This window comes from Lepidochelys kempii, chromosome 5, assembly GCF_965140265.1.
Source record: "Lepidochelys kempii isolate rLepKem1 chromosome 5, rLepKem1.hap2, whole genome shotgun sequence".
Taxonomy (NCBI): Eukaryota; Metazoa; Chordata; order Testudines; family Cheloniidae; genus Lepidochelys; species Lepidochelys kempii.
The window spans coordinates 106,965,231-106,982,769 of NC_133260.1; the positions used below are offsets into that span (position 1 = coordinate 106,965,231).

The window sequence follows — 17,539 nt, forward strand, 5'->3', positions numbered from 1 at the left end:
ACAGTATTCCAGGTGAGGTCTCACCAGTGCCTTGTATAACTGTACTAAAACCTCCTTATCCCTACTGGAAATACCTCTCCTGATGCATCCCAAGACTTCGTTAGCTTTTTTCACAGCCATATCACGTTGGCGGCTCATAGTCATCCTATGCTCAACCAATACTCCACGGTCCTTCTCCTCCTCCGTTACTTCTAATTGATGCACCCCCAGTTTATAACTAAAATTCTTGTTATTAATCCCTAAATGCATAACCTTACACTTCTCACTATTAAATTTCATCCTATTAGTATTACTCCAGTTTACAAGGTCATCGAGATCCTCCTGTATGACATCCCGGTCCTTCTCTAAATTGGAAATACCTACCAGCTTTGTATCATCCGCGAACTTTATTAGCACACACCCACTTTTTGTGCCGAGGTCAGTAATAAAAAGATTAAATAAGATTGGTCCCAAAACTGACCCCTGAGGAACTCCACTGGTAACCTCCCTCCAGCCTGACAGTTCACCTTTCAGTGTGATCCGTTGTAGTCTCCCCTTTAACCAATTCCTTATCCACCTTTTAATGTTCATATTGATTCCCAACTTTTCCAATTTAACTAATAATTCCCCATGTGGCATGGTATCAAACGCCTTACTGAAATCGAGGTAAATTAGATCCACTGTGTTTCCTTTGTTTAAAAAATCGGTAACTTTCTCAAAGAAGGAGATCAGGTTGGTTTGGCACGATCTGCCTTTTGTAAAACCATGTTGTATTTTGTCCCATTTACCATTGACTTCAATGTCCTTAACTACTGTCTCCTTCAAAAAATTTTTCAAGACCTTGCATACTACAGATGTCAAACTAACAGGCCTGTAGTTTTTTCCCTTTCTTAAAAATAGGAACTATGTTAGCAATTCTCCAATCATACGGTACAGCTCCTGAGTTTACAGATTCATTAAAAATTTTTGCTAATGGGCTTGCAATTTCAGGTGCCAATTCCTTTAATATTCTTGGATGAAGATTATCTGGGCCCCCCGATTTAGTCCCATTAAGCTGTTTGAGTTTCGCTTCTACCTCAGATATGGTAATATCTACCTCCAAATCCTCATTCCCATTTGTCATGCTACCATTATCCCTAAGATCCTCTTTAGCCTTATTAAAGACTGAGGTAAAGTATTTGTTTAGATATTGGGCCATGCCTAGATTATCCTTAACCTCCACTCCATCCTCAGTGTTTAGTGGCCCCACTTCTTCTTTCTTTGTTTCTTCTTAGTTATATGGCTATAGAACCTTTTACTATTGGTTTAATTCCCTTAAAAGGTTCAACTCTACTTGACTTTTGGCCTTTCTCACTTCATCCCTACATGTTCTGACCTCAATAAGGTAGCTTTCCTTGCTGATCTCTCCCATCTTCCACTCCCTGTATGCTTTCTGCTTTTTCTTAATCACCTCTCTGAGATGCTTGCTCATCCAGCTTGGTCTACAACTCCTGCCTATGAATTTTTTCCACTTCTTCTTTCCTTGTTTTCTTTTTATTTACACATCTATATAACCTTTTACTATTGGTTTTAATTCCCTTTGCAAGGTCCAATTCTGCTTGGCTTTTGGCAGTTTTCACTTTATCCTTACCACAAATGCATGACAGCAGGATCTGCAGGGACACTTAGTGTGTGGCAGATTTTACACACTACCTCGTCACAAACTAAATGTTCACATTGTCCGTATGTCACATAACTGGTAACTTGTGACAATGTTTGTGTAAAATTCTAATGTAACTTTACTTTCTTGTGTGGTAGCCAAGAGCACTTGCAATTTTTAATTATTAAGATAGGGGTAACAGACATTTTTGATTATTGTGTTTCAAAAATGCCTGACTTTGGTCTAACAAGATTTCCTTGCTTGTTTTGGGTGTTTGTCCACATGATGTCAGATCTCCAAAAGAGCTAAATTACTTAAAACCCCTCCAGTTTTGGACGAGAAAACATATTCATTAGCAATAATTCTGTGCTATCGCAAGCTCTTCTGTATTTCCATTAAGACTGATTTCCTAATCACTGCTGCTTCAAGAGAGGTGACTGCCTGAGTTAAGCCATTCTAACATTCTTCTAAGGACATTTTTCGGATAGTATAGATTTAATATGAGTTGTTTCTCCTTCTTAAATGTTTACCTTGATTAGACAATAGGTTGTTTTAAAAAGTGAATTTAGTACTGGCAAAAGGTTCTAAACTGACAAACCCTAGAGAATGAAGTTCTCTGTCTAACCAAAAAAAGAAATATCAGTTCAGATTTCCACAAGCTGCTCCACCATCTTTGAACCAAAGGGAACATAACTAGGTATGAGGTGCAGTTTGTACATGGCCAATTTGATTTTTGATCTGTCTGATGAGACTGAAAGAAGATGCAATCTAGTATAATAAGTTGTGCTGGTTTCATCACATGGTCATTGGTCTGTCGCATTTGGAGTCAGTCTACCAGCAGATTTCATATAGACCACCAAATTACTGTGAGACTTAAATAATTTTCAATCTCAAACAACCTGCCCTGGATTCAAACTAATGATACAGAAGTTATAGCCTCCAAATCCTTTTTCCTAAATCCTAAAGACATCTAGCTGACAGTTAGTGTTAACAATTTTAATGTTTTTATTTTCCACTCATATTCAGAATATGACCACAGTATATTAAAAAGTTTGATAGTGAAGCTATCATTATTGTTCTGTTTTTTTTTCCTTTCTATGATCAAAAGAAGTATAATATTCTGGCTTCTTTCCCTTCCCACTCCATTAATTCTGCCTTTTTTCATCAGCTACAAATACAGCAGTTGTCTTTCACGAACAGCATTGACCCAGTTTCCTGCAAAGTTCCTTCTGTTGGTGTAACTTAAGAAAGTGCCACTGAGAGCTAGGCAGAAATTTCTCCATTCATAAAAGTCTAAGGATGAAATCTTGGCCCCACTGAAGTTAATGGGAGTTTTGCCATTGACTTAAATGGCAACAACATTTACTCTGAGAGCATGTCTACATGAGTACTTACTGTGTGGCAAAGAGAGGGTGTAAATCTACAGCATTCCAGGATGCTATGCACTAAGTGACTGTGTAGACCCTGCTGATGCACACTAAAAGTTTCCTAGTGCACTCTGACATAGTACTCAATGTGCCAAAGGCAACTTTTAGTGCACATAAAGAACGTCCACACGGACACAACGCACAGCATGCTGGAGTTTGCTGCACAGTAAGTGCTCATGTAGACATGGCCTTTTTGTTACTCCTTTAAAGAACAAAGACGCTGGAACCCCAATACATCTCAAAGACTGAAATAGCACTTCCAGGCTAACAAAGATGCATTATTTTTTTACTTTAATTCAGAGTCATCTATTGTCCTTCTGATATTGTAGAGCAGAAGCTGTAACCTGGTTATATTTTTAATAGATTTTCAGTTAGGTAAAATTAGCTGATTTATAAAGTTTTCATAAATTGGAGAAATTGTTTCACTCCTAGAATCATCCTCTTTAGCACTTAATTTGTCAAGCTAAAATTTGGTGAAATACGTGACACTTGATACAGCACTGAAACCATCTCCAAAAGAAACTGTGAAAGTTTAGAATGATTTAGCATGGCATATAGCATACAGCATATAATAGGCAATACCTAGGTAGGTTTAGGTTAAAAAAAAAAAAGCATCTAAGCACATAATTTATTCATGTTAATTTGTTTCTCCCTGCCTCCCAGGCTTTTAATCTCCAATGATTGCTCCAAATAATTTTATTTTTGAATGTTTAGGACACATGATTAGAGGCATTTTCTCATAATCCCATAGCCTAAACTTGAGTAATAAGATCTTCAACATGCAGAGGAAATTATTACTCAGAGCAAAAAAACAAACAAACACAGGGCTAAGATTTCTTTTTTATATAAAATATAAGTTTGCATATTTATCTCATATTTATTTACTTAATTTTCTTTAAAATCACTGGCTAAATACTGCAATATAGAAGTTTGTTTGAAAAACTGGAGATGTAGATAATTCTGCTTAAGGGTATGCATTTGGTTCTAGGATCATTCTTATTTGTCTTGGACAAAACATACTACTGAATGGAACCACTGGGAGTACATTTATACTAAGAACAGCACAACATGGACTAGATAATTTTATTACTTTTAATAAAATTTGCAAATATGCTAGCTAAAATAATTCTATGAGTGATCAAATCACACGATTTAGGGCACAAATTAAGCTGTTATTCACCTGCAAGGATCAGGAAGAAATTGTTCCTCCAGGCACAGTTTGCACAACTGACAGGACTGTTTTCATCTTCCTCTAAAATATCAGACACTGACTGTGTGGAGTAGCTGATATTGTTATTCAAAGGTATGGTAGGTGGCAGGATAGTTCAAAGGGTCCCTCTTCACACAGCAATGAGGGCCCAGAAAGCTGCATGTTGCCACCACGAGCGGGCTCTGAAATGTGTGGTGCTTTTATAAATGAAAGACTATATCTGCTTAAAAGCTTTCCTTACATTGCTTGAAGAACTGACCAGAGCTGAAAGTAGGATATCACACGAGAGTGGCCAGTGGTCCCAGCTATACCACCAACATACATTTTTACTGATCAAGTATATTTAAGTAAATACTGTAATGAAAGTAACAACAAGCAGTTGCATAGTATTTTGAGCGTGACTCCACAAGCCCTTAATGCATCAAATTCTCACTTACTTCTTTTAGTGCTGTTTGAATGGAGTATTCTGCATGAATGGGACCTCTATTTTGCAGGGGCTTTGCTAGAATTAGCTCATTAATCTTTGCAACACACATTTAAAGTAGCAGAGTACCATACAACTTCAACTGCATGAATGTCATGGGGAACACTGAATGAGCTCAAAGGAAATCTTCAGAGGGTTGGGCAGGACATAATCTTGTTTCAAACAAGGAAGTTTGGATAAATGAGAGTATATTATATTATCATCCTGAGTTTACAGATGTAATAACTGAGGCCCAGAAAAGGTAAATGATTTAGTAACAATGATATAGCTTGTCATGGTTAGCATTCATGAGTTCCTGGACTCCAGTGCTACTGTGACTTCCACTTTATTGCAAAAAGAACAGTCAATATGTATCTTCTCACTAGGATGAATGAAGAGGAAGCACAGAGCAGTTAAATTACTTGCCTGAGGTTATACAGTGAATCAATAGCAGAGAAAGGAATAGAAACCAAGGCTCCTGATGCACCCACCCACTGGGCAGTGATCTATCCATTGGACAGTAGCATTTCTCAGAATTGTTCTGAGAGTTGAGGAATATGTGAATACCACTCTTGTTCTCCCAGCTGAAGGTCAAATTCAGCAAAAATATTTTTATTAAAACAAAGTATTTCTTTTCTGAAAAAAGATCCTTAGACAATGACTTTATTATTGGGAGGAAGGGATTTGCCAGATCCCCTGTGGAACCTCAGTACTTCCTCCTAACTTAACTCCCTTACTCATCTCAGCTGTGTAGAAACCATCTGTCAGCCAAGCATTGATTGAACAGGATGCAGCTACCCCTCAGACTTCTCCTGTAACCAGCGAGATAGCTGTTGAGCAGAGCTGGTAAATTAAAGACGCTGGGGGGAAGGAAATACTGGACATTTTTGGCAAAGTGTTTTGTTAAAATTTGGAAATAAATAATAATAATACATTGCAACCAGCTCTTCTGCTGAGCAATGCAAGCACATCCCTGAAACTTCTGGAACAGATAATGTTGAGTCCACAACACTGCAGAGGATTATTTAATAGATTCCAAAGCCAGAAGGGACCATTGTGCTCATCTAGTCTGACCTCCTGCATAACACAGGCCATAAGAACTTTCCCAAAAATAATTCCTAGAGCAGATCTTTTAGAAAAACATGCCATCTTGATTTAAAAATTGTCAGCAATTAAGAATCCACCAGGACCCTTGGTAAATTGTTTTAATTACCCTCATTGTCAAAAATGTAGGCTTTATTTCCAGTTTGAATTTGTCTAGCTGCAACTTCCAGCCACTGCATCATGTTATACCTTCCTCTGCTAGATTGAAAAGTCCAGTGTTTGTTCCCTATGTAGATATTTATTCTCCATGCTCCTCCTTAATCTTCTCTTTGTTAATCTATATAGATTGAGCTCTTTGAGTCTATCACCATAAGGCAGGTTTTCTAGTCCTTTAATCATTCTCAGTACTCCTCTCTGAACCATCTCCCATTTTTAAACATCCTTTCTGAATTGTGGGCATCAAAACTAGACACAGACCAGCAACAGTCGCACAAGTGTCAAATATGCAGTTAAAAAACCACCTATTTTAAAAGCCATATCACAAAATGACATTTCATTTGAATAAGGTAATAAGCAAATCAATACAAACTTACCAGTTTACCACAATATGCTCCCAAGACAATCACTGACTGGAGGATTAAAAGTGTGAGACACCTCAAGTTTTCCCTGTAAGATATATATATATAAAATTTTTACATTCACAACAGCAAATCTTGATTCCAAGAAAAAGACAAATAGTAGGTGGACAGCATCTACAAATTAACACCGCTGCATAACAGCATAATAAAGTGGAATTCATACAAGAGTATAGTACATAAAGTATCAAATAAAGGTCAGATATACTAAATGATATGATTCATAAGACATTCTCTGATGAAAACATTCATGCTACATGAATTGTGTAATTAACTACAATACCGATTTATAATCTTCTTCCCGACATGCTATTCTACTAAAAACAAATGTTGTTTCAATGGACTGTTGTTTTTAAAATGAAAACAAAACAAAACAAAACAAAAAAAAAACCCCACTGATATCAGAACCAGAGGTAAATCATTAGCTTGTTAAATACCCATGAGTTATTACCAATGCTCACAGTTCTTACACAGACATGATGTTAATCAGCCTGGTAAATTATCTTAATGGTTTGTGAAAACTGGATTGTAGCCTTGCTACTAATAAAGCTAACATCCGTCAACCCCACTTACCCATACCCAATGTCAATCACCACCCTACAGGGATGTATTTTATCTCAGTTATTTAATCTTTTCCACATTGACAGAAAAAAACAGTGCTTTAGCAGTATGCTCAAACTATATATGGGTCTAAGACTACATTCTTTGCACATGCCAAACTCATTGAAGTCGATTAGAACTTGGGATACACTGTCAGTGAAGAATCTGGCTCTCCAGTATACAACTGAAAATACAAGTACAAAGGAGGTGCAATTAAAAAGCACCTTTACTTTTCTTTGTGCATATCTTTATAATTTATTTCAAGATGAATTTAATGATCTTCTAGTTCCATTTCCCACAACACTGATTGCATATTATTTGTAGCTTGGGAAAAATAATAGTTTTGTTATCACTCATAAATATTGCTTTATAATCTAACTTCTTAATCTCCCAGTTCCTTCCATTTACAACCTCCTACATCTGTTTTTGTGGCATAAATTGCTCTGATGACCCTTCTGGCAAGCATTCATTCCGTATGTCAGCTGTCAGCCAATGCTAAATTATTTTAATTATTTATGTGTATCCTTGAAAATGATGATCTATCACACGTTCTCTTTTCTCCTAAAATGGGTAACTGCTGAAAAAGAGCTATTTTTCTATTTTTTACTATTTTACAGAGTTGGAAAATTTAACCTTCATTTTCCATTTCTTTGCAGTTCATGACCCCCAAATGTGTGCTTTAAGAAATAAACAATAATCTACAATAGTTTGTTGAATTCAATATCTTCCACGATGTAAATCCTCTAGCATTTACCCATTTCTTTTAAGGTATATCTTTTCTTTAAATTAAAGTATAATTATTTCCCTACATGAAAAAGGTATGTTACAAATCTTATTAACTTGCATTTTCCATAGCATTTAGGGTTTTTTTTTTTCCTCTTCCCAGTGCCTACCAAAAGTTTAAACCTGCTTGCTGAAAAATGCCAACAAGCTGCAAGCAACTGGCAGGTGAGGTTGAAGTATCATGCTCAATAAGATGATAATTATTATCATCAATATCTGACATTTTTGAGGACAAGGTGAAAATTTCAGAGAATGATACTAATGTGAAATGACAATCCCTGGAAAGTGAACTTTCGGCTTTGGATTTAGAAGCCTCTATACTCTGGATCAGGGTGACCAGAGAGCATGTGTGAAAAATCGGGATGGGGTGGGGGTTAATTGGCACCTATATAAGAAAAAGCCCCAAATATTGGGACTGTCCCTATAAAATTGGGACATCTGGTCACCCTACTCTGGATACTTACAGTTCTGTTTTTACCACGTTACAGCACAACACAGAACCACCCTCTGTGATATTTATAATTGGTAGACATTCTCAATGGTTACCTTTTTGTTTTTCTTTTTTGGCATTGTACTTTTCAAACAAACTGTTACTAAATGAGCTACAGTCTAAATTTATGAGGACAAATTCTTGGTTCCACAGAGACAGTTGCAGTGAAGTCAATGGGAACTGCACCTTTGTCACTGAACCAGAATTTGGCCCATAGAGCTTACCTCTACTCCTAACATTATTTAATACTCCAGGTCAAATCATGCCCTCATACCTAAAAACACAAATCGCTGCACAGGAAAGACATCTCTGTAAGGATCCCACAATGGGCCTACATCACTAGTGTAATGAAGAACTTTATATGTAGCATCAAAGTAGGCTTATATTTATGTAATTGTCTCAGAGAAGCAACCCTCTTATGCAAGCACCACTGTATGTTTTGAAAGTTATCTCAGCAAGTGATGTAAAATAAACAGAGTCTAAAAAATAAACTGAGACTAAGGGCAAAGGTCTCATGAGATCTGCACAATATTACCCAGCTTTGTTTCCCCCTTCCATCCTCAGTGATGTGTACATTTTCCACTGATATTAATGGGAGATGCACATGAAGTGAGAGCACAATACAGAAGCTGAATACGACTTAACTTGACTATGCTTGAAATGAGGATGTTGCCATTCATTTTTTCACAACCATCCCACGGAGACATTTAGGAGGCTATTCAAGTTACCATAGTAAAAACCCTATTTCAAGACTACATTGATGGGTTTAATAGTTATGGTACACAGAAATGAGGTGTAAATGAGGCACCCAGGGAAGTCATTGTATTCCACCACTGTGTAAGTACTGGAACAATGTAAGAGTATACGCAACTAGGAAGATTGCTAGAGAGTGAAAGTGGGATCCAAATCTGGGCTTGAGGTACCTCATTCCAAGGTTTTGGGTTGTTTTAGTCTGAGCAAGCCTGAATCAACAAGAGTCAAGACTATCTGTTATATTAGTAGCTTGTTTATTATATGTACTAGGGTAGTGCCTAGAGCTCCCAATCAGAGACTGAGCCCCATTCTGCAAGACACTGCCTACACATATGACAGAAACATAGCTCCTTCCCCACAGAGCTTAGAATCTAAATCTAAAGTGACAGACAACACAGGTGGACACAATGTAGCCATGTCGGTCCCAGGATAGCATAGAGACCGGGTTTTGAGGTAATATTGTTTATTGGGCCAACTTCTGCTATGAGAGAGACAAGCTTTTGAGAGACACAGAGCTATTCCTCAAGCCAAAAGCTTATCTCTCTCACCAGCAGAAGTTGATCCAGTAAAAGATATTACCCTTACTCCCTTGGTTTCTCTAACAGGAGGGTACAACAGACAGGGGAAGCACAAGTTAACAGTGAGACAGTATGTCACGCACTAGGGATTTACTAACAAAGAGATTTTTTGCTATAAGCTGGGAACATATCAGTTGAAAGCAACACAGCAGGAGAAAGACCTGGCTGTATTGCTTTATCACAAGATGACTATGTGATAAGGCTGTGAAAAAGGCTAATTCAATGCTCGGATGCATCAGGTGAGGTATTTCCCAGTAGAGACAGGGAAGTGTTATTGCCCTTATACAAGGCACTGATGAGACCTCGTCTGGAATAGTGCGTGCAGTTCTGGTCTCCTATGCTTAAGAAAGATGAATTCATGGAGCAGGTGCAGAGAAGGGCTACTGGGATAATCAGAGAAATGGAAAACCTATCTTGCGAGAGGAGACTAAAGGAGCTTGGCTTGTTTATCCTAACCAGATGAAGGCTGAAGGGAGATATGATTGCTGTCTATAAATATATTAGAGGGATAAATATCAGGGAGGAGAGGAGTTATTTAAGTGAAGGGCCAATGTTGATACAAGCACAAATGGATATACGCTGGACATCAAGAAGTTTAGGCTTGAAATTAGATGGTTTCTAACCATCTGAGGACTGAAGTTCTAGAACAGCCTTCCAAGGGGAACAGTGAGGCCAAAATCCTAAATGGCTTCAAGTCTGAGCTTGATAAATTCATGGAGAGCATGATGAGATTGCCTGCAAAGGCATGTGGCCCATCTGCACCTGCTAGCAGCAAAAATCCCCAATGGCCAGATATAGGGCACTAGATGGGGAGGGCGCTGAGTTAATATAGAGAATTTGTTCCCAAGTGGCTGGCTGGTGGGTCTTGCTCAGGGTCCAGCTGATCACCATACTTGGGGTTTGGAAGGAATTTTCCCCAGGTCAGATTGGCAGAGACCATGGAGTGTTTTTGCCTTCCTCTGCATCATGGGGCATGGGTTACCTGCAGGTTTAAACTAGAGTTAATGACGCATTCTCTGTAACTTGAAGTCTTTAAACATGATTTGAGAACTTCAGTAACTCAGCCAGAGGTTAAGGGGTCTACTAGAGGAGTGAGTGGGTGAGGTTCTGTGGCCTGCCATATGCAAAAGGACTGACTAGATGATCATTACGGTCCCTTTCAGCCTTAAAGTTTATGAGTCCATGAGGAGCATGGGTAATGTGTTCAGTTATGGACCAAAGTAAATAATGATTTGTGTCAGCAAAGTTTTATCTAGTCATATAAACAAACAAACAACCCCCAAAGAATATATAAAAAAAACCACAACAACCACATACACCACCCTAGTTTCATTTAGCTTGCGTTTTTGTTTGGTTGTATTATAGGTAGGCATATGACATTCAAATAAGCTAATTAATAACTAAGGATTTTGTAAAAAATAAAAGTAATATGTAACGATCCCTTCCCCCTATTTGGCATCTGAGAATCCTGAATCATTATTTGGGTGACTGTTACTAAGGTACTGCATGAAAAATATATATAATTTTTATTTCTGTGCTGTTTTCTAACAGATAGGCTGCATATTTTTACCCCTGACAACCTTGCCATTCTGAATTCCCGGTCTGAAATTGCCTTCTAGGTCTGAAATAAGTATAACAAAAAGCCATACAAAACTGACAGCCATTAAACTCACTCCACTCCCCTTTTCACACTGCATATATACCATACATAAGCAGCATTAGACATTTCAGACACAGAAGCTCATTTATTAAGTTCCATAACAAGAGCAAGGATTTATTGAAGCTGTCATTAATGTATGCATGCTGTCAACTGGTCTCCCCACTGCCCATTTGGATCACATCCACCCTGACACCTGAGACACCCAAATGGTAGCCTATTGACAATAGGAGCATAGCCTGAGTGGTGCCTATCTTGCTTAATTCATTGATTCTTCAGACTGATAGCACCAGATAAATAGGAGTCCCATCTTTCCACTGAACTTCACAATCTTTTATCAGCATTTAACCATTACCCAAGAGATAACATAGTCACTCTGAAATGTGATCTAACCATTTGGATGTCAAGTTGTAATACAGGATGAGACTATCTTTTGCTCACGAAATTGTACGAGGCACTGCAAACTACTCCTGAAGTGCCACTTGAAATGTACATTCTGTCTTTATCAGTTCATAATTACTATTGTAATTAATTAGGTTTTTCCCCCATAGTGATTGATTAGTATTACCTATTGCCCTTCTGTCTTCCAAGTTTGATACATTCTGGTCATTGCCTATTCACTACGCTTTTCAGCAATTGATTTCTATGACAACTCAGACATAAGATGCATGCTTAGTTACACCAATTGTCTCTCACAAATGTGTGTGGTGAAAAACATTCAGGGCTTCTTTAGCATAAGATACAGCACTATCTGAACATCACTACCTGCCTACGCTGTTATAGCTAATGAGGTACCAGTAACTTCTGATCACACCAGTAGTTCAAGATTTTGCATATGACTGCAGAAATATTCTCTTACCATTTAAATCTGCAGAGAACCTGCATGGCAGAACATTTTATATAGTGTGACTAGTGTTTATTCCACTGGTATTACCCAGGGATAAATAATACTCTTTGCACTGCCATTTAAAGCTGCAATATTAAACTACATTCCTTAAAAAAAATGACTAGCTCTCCAACAGCTGTGGTAAAATTTTTGATTAATTATCTATTATTTTAAATATTTTTACAATCAGGCATGTATGGTAGCCTTATATATTGACTACAAATAGGAAACCAAAATACTGACCAAGGCCCCAGTCCAGGAAAACATTTAAGCATGTGCTGAAATGTAAGCGTGGACTCCTGTCCCAATTATTTCAATGGGTCTAAGCACATGCCTATATGCTGTCCTGAATAGGGATACTTTCCTTACTCAGGGCTATAAATCACTGTGCTTGTTCCTTATGAACGGTCAGAGATCGATATAAAAGATTAGGTTATTTTCTCACTCTCGCTGCATTGGTCCTACTGCACGTTCCTTAGCTGCCCTGCACTTGAACCCAAGTAATAAAGCAGGTTATCAAATCGGTTATTTGATCACTGTTTTCTTTGGGACCTTACTGTGTATTATATTAGATCAGAACAAAACCTTGTGTGGACTATCTTATTTGAATATCATGTAGGGAAGAACCTCAATTGCATGCTATCACTTGGCTGGCCCTTTAAGTGAGGCAGATGCCGAGGGTACCTGTAACAAGCTCCACTCAAAGGGATGAATCACCTGGTGGAGCGGGGAGCCCCGTGGGGCTAATAAAAGGCATAGGAGAGCTAGCAGGAAAAGCTCTTGCGGAAAGGAAGTTCCAGAGGAAGAGAGGTCCCAGCGTGCCTGAACTAGGCAAAAAGAAAAGGAGTACTTGTGGCACCTTAGAGACTAACCAATTTATTTGAGCATAAGCTTTCATGAGCTACAGCTCAATTCATCGGATGCATACTGTGGAAAGTGTAGAAGATATTTTTATACACACAAAGCATGAAAAAATACCTCCCCCCCACCCCACTCTCCTGTTGGTAATACCTTATCTAAAGTGACCACTCTCCTTACAATGTGTATGATAATCAAGGTGGGCCACTTCCACCACAAATCCAGGGTTTAACAAGAACGTCTGGGGGGAGGGGGGGAGGAAAAAACAAGGGGAAATAGGTTACTTTGCATAATGACTTAGCCACTCCCAGTCTCTATTCAAACCAAAGTTAATTGTATCCAATTTGCAAATGAATTCCAATTCAGCAGTCTCTCGCTGGAGTCTGGATTTGAAGTTTTTTTGTTGTAATATCGCAACTTTCATGTCTGTAATCGCGTGACCAGAGAGATTGAAGTGTTCTCTGACTGGTTTATGAATGTTATAATTCTTGACATCTGATTTGTGTCCATTTATTCTTTTACGTAGAGACTGTCCAGTTTGACCAATGTACATGGCAGAGGGGCATTGCCGGCACATGATGGCATATATCACATTGGTGGATGTGCAGGTGAACGAGCCTCTGATAGTGTGGCTGATGTTATTAGGCCCTGTGATGGTGTCCCCTGAATAGATATGTGGGCACAGTTGGCAATGGGCTTTGTTGTAAGGACAGGTTCCTGGGTTAGTGGTTCTGTTGTGTGGTATGTGGTTGCTGGTGAGTATTTGCTTCAGGTTGGGGGGGCTGTCTGTAGGCTAGGACTGGCCTGTCTCCCAAGGATTGTGAGAGTGTTGGGTCATCCTTCAGGATAGGTTGTAGATCCTTAATAATGCGTTGGAGGGGTTTTAGTTGGGGGCTGAAGGTGACGGCTAGTGGCGTTCTGTTATTTTCTTGGTTAGGCCTGTCCTGTAGTAGGTGACTTCTGGGAACTCTTCTGGCTCTATCAATCTGTTTCTTCACTTCCGCAGGTGGGTATTGTAGTTGTAAGAATGCTTGATAGAGATCTTGTAGGTGTTTGTCTCTGTCTGAGGGGTTGGAGCAAATGCAGTTGTATCGCAGAGCTTGGCTGTAGACGATGGATCGTGTGGTGTGGTCAGAGTGAAAGCTGGAGGCATGTAGGTAGGAATAGCCGTCAGTAGGTTTTCGGTATAGGGTGGTGTTTATGTGACCATCGTTTATTAGCACTGTAGTGTCCAGGAAGTGGATCTCTTGTGTGGACTGGACCAGGCTGAGGTTGATGGTGGGATGGAAATTGTTGAAATCATGGTGGAATTCCCCAAGGGCTTCTTTTCCATGGGTCCAGATGTTGAAGATGCCATTAATATAGCACAAGTAGAGTAGGGGCGTTAGGGGACGAGAGCTGAGGAAGCGTTGTTCTAAGTCAGCCATAAAAATGTTGGCATACTGTGGGGCCATGCGGGCACCCATAGTAGTGCCGCTGATTTTAAGGTATACATTGTCCCCAAATGTAAAATAGTTATGGGTAAGGACAGTCTCTACGTAAAAGAATAAATCGACACAAATCAGATGTCAAGAATTATAACATTCATAAACCAGTCGGAGAACACTTCAATCTCTCTGGTCACGCGATTACAGACATGAAAGTTGCGATATGAGAACAGATGAAGTTTATTGTTTGGACTGAACAGTTTAAGAACAGACCTCCACTTTTTATATTATATGCACATAAATATATGTAAAGAGTATAAATGATTTTAGAAGCTTCCTATACAGACCCAAAAGTAATGAAGATAAGCCTTACCAGACAACAGATGGGTAATGTTGGGAGAAGGAGTACTCACTCTGCCCACAGAAGATGGCCCCAAATGACTGGTCATGGGATTGAGCCTGATGTACTCCTAATTTAAGACTAATGACCACACCGCACCTTTAAGCGGTGGGGGGGCGGGAGGGAATCTTGTCCAGCTCACCAAGGGAAAGGGAACAGTGCTCTATGGGTGGGAGGTCAGAAGGTGCTGCAAAAAGGGTGAATGGATCAATGTGGTGACACAGACTCATCCCCTGGGCAGAAGGATGGAAAGGTTGAAAAGGGGCAAGCCCTGGCAGGGAAAGCCCTTTTCCATGGAGCAGGTGAGGTAGCACCCACCCTCTCTCTCCTTTAGGTGGCAAAATATCAGTTTTGGTCAGGACCTGCTGTGGGCATTGTGTTAGCCGCCCCTTTTAGGAGGGCTGGGAAAGAATTTCTCTCTCATCACTAGATTGGCCTAAGTAGAGTGGGGCTTTTCCTCATCTTCCCCACAGTGGGTTCAGGGATAGCTTTGACGACATGACATGCAAAGGGGGTTAGGCTAGAGGTCGCAACTCATTATGCAAGTGTGGGGCGTATGTCCAGTGCAGGCACTCCGTAGGGAAGGGATACAGTGACCAGATAAATGGCCTGGTAAAAGACTTAAAAAGGAGGTGCTGGCTAAAGGAATGGAACTGGGCAGGAGGATTCGGGGCTCCTATTAATGGTATGCCAAGGAGCCCCCTTCCTTATAACCTACCTTAACCCTCCTACAAGAGTGGATTGATGGTAAGGTCCAAGCAATGGACTGCCTGGGGGATTTGGATGAGAAAAAAAAGAGGCTGGTGGAAGCCCCACAGGAAGTTATTGAATAAACATGAGGATACCTTCTGTGTAACCTTTTATTTGCAGGTAGTCCCAGACATCCAATAATAAAGTTGAAGCCTGATTAAAACCATATCAAGTGTCTACAGTCCTCCTTTTGGTATAGCCGAACAACAAAGAGCTATTAGACCTGAATAAGCCCAAGAACCTACTAATTATATAACTTCAGACTAAAGATAATGAGCTAAAATTCAGCCTGGCCTGATGTATTGAGATTCAGAAGCAACATTCACAGGTAAAATGTTACAGTTTTTGCTCTGTTTTAATAGGTCTGTGAACAATACTGAACACCCATTAATGCTTCACCTACTTTGTACATCTTATGGAAGTACTTTATCAGGGAGTTGCATCAAATACAGCCTGGTAAGCACTTCTTCAAAATTTTGGATTATATAAACATAGCCTTTGAATGGCAGTATACTACTCTCCATTTTTTGCTACGCAAACAGCTCAACTACCATTACACCATCAGAACCCCATGGATATTGTCACTCTACTTTGTCCCACATAATCACATATGACTTTCTGTATAGCAGCTAAAATCTTCTGATTAAGGATGACTGACTGGGATTTCCTTCAAAGACTATCAGGATCACTTCTTAGGCAGCTGGAGGAATTCTTCATGATAAAGGCGACAGCACTGCCTCACAGTAGAAATAAGATGAGATCCATCCAGAAGAACATTATGAGGCAAACCTTGATGGACTCTGATACAAGAGATTACGCCTGGAAATGGAAACCAGGTCTCCTGCTGTTGTCAATAGGCCTCATGGCCAGTTGTCCCCTCTCCTTTCACAAGAGACTCACACAGAATACATATTCCATTTTAGGGAATTTACCTTTTCAAGATATGAAAATCCTTGATAGAATTTTCCCCATTTTCACCTTGTAATGGCCTAATGGCCTTTTAAGACCAAAAGAGGCCATTTGAGCAGGTCTTTGTGTAACACATTAGACCCCAAGAGAGGGAGAACTTGTGAAAAAGTTTGTAGAGATTTTTGATGTGAACTGATTATTTCCAGGAACCTGAAGGGAAACGTAGGCAGGATACTGCAGTGGCAAGGGGCATGCTCAGAGACTGCATCCTTTCTACTCCTATCCCCCACAAAAAAAAAAAAAATCCCTTTTCAATGAAGGGCTTCATATCACCAAAGATCATATTGCAATCCCACCCTTCCAAGTGCCTGCTGAAAACATTTATTATTCAAGCAGAAAAACACTGTCCTTCTCAGTGAAGAGGCATCTTCATAAACCAGCATCTTGATTTTTTAAATATTTCAGTCTAATCATGTGATGAATTCCCCCAACTCCACATATTCCCTCCACTAAGTTTTCCCCAGTAAGAGCTTAAAAAGAAAATGAGTTTGCTAGCCATTAAAAAAAAAAAAATCATGTTTTAGTTTCCCTGCCAGGTGCTGTGCTTTGGGTAGTAAAGGCGAAAGAAAGAACAATAATCTATTTCCATATCCTCTTTCCATGAATTTGAATATGGTCTATAATAAAACAGATGTCCCTCCCTTCTTCCCACAGGTAAGTAAGTATTGGGATAGGAATCACCAAGGGCTATGGTAGGATGCCATGTCTTTCAGAGTTTGGCCCAGAACTTCCTGCAAGAGTTCTGCTTATTTGTATAGTAGTGCTATCACTCTAAATTCAGTTTACGCCCACATACTGGGATTAAGTGTCTTCTGAATCCATCTGAGCACAGAAGGACATAGTTCACAGGTGAGTGTCTTTGTAAGGTTGCAGTGCCCTCCAAAAGACATGGAAGTAGCGGGTGAGAATGCAGAATTGCAGATATGGCATTTTTATAAGTTTTCCTATTGATTGTTTTCTTATTTCAGAGTAGCAGCCGTGTTAGTCTGTA

At 39.4% G+C, this 17,539-nt stretch overlaps 1 protein-coding gene across 40 annotated transcripts in view; it reads right to left on the reverse strand.

The window, feature by feature from the left end:
- The window catches only part of PTPRD (protein tyrosine phosphatase receptor type D), a 1,705,510-nt gene that overhangs the window by 1,306,689 nt on the left and 381,282 nt on the right, over window positions 1-17,539 (reverse strand). For all 40 annotated transcript variants that reach the window (XR_012159111.1, XM_073345355.1, XM_073345353.1 and 37 more), the window contains one exon: window positions 6,356-6,428. The gene's annotated coding sequence lies outside the window, so the exon portion shown is untranslated. The remainder of the gene's footprint in view (window positions 1-6,355; window positions 6,429-17,539) is intronic.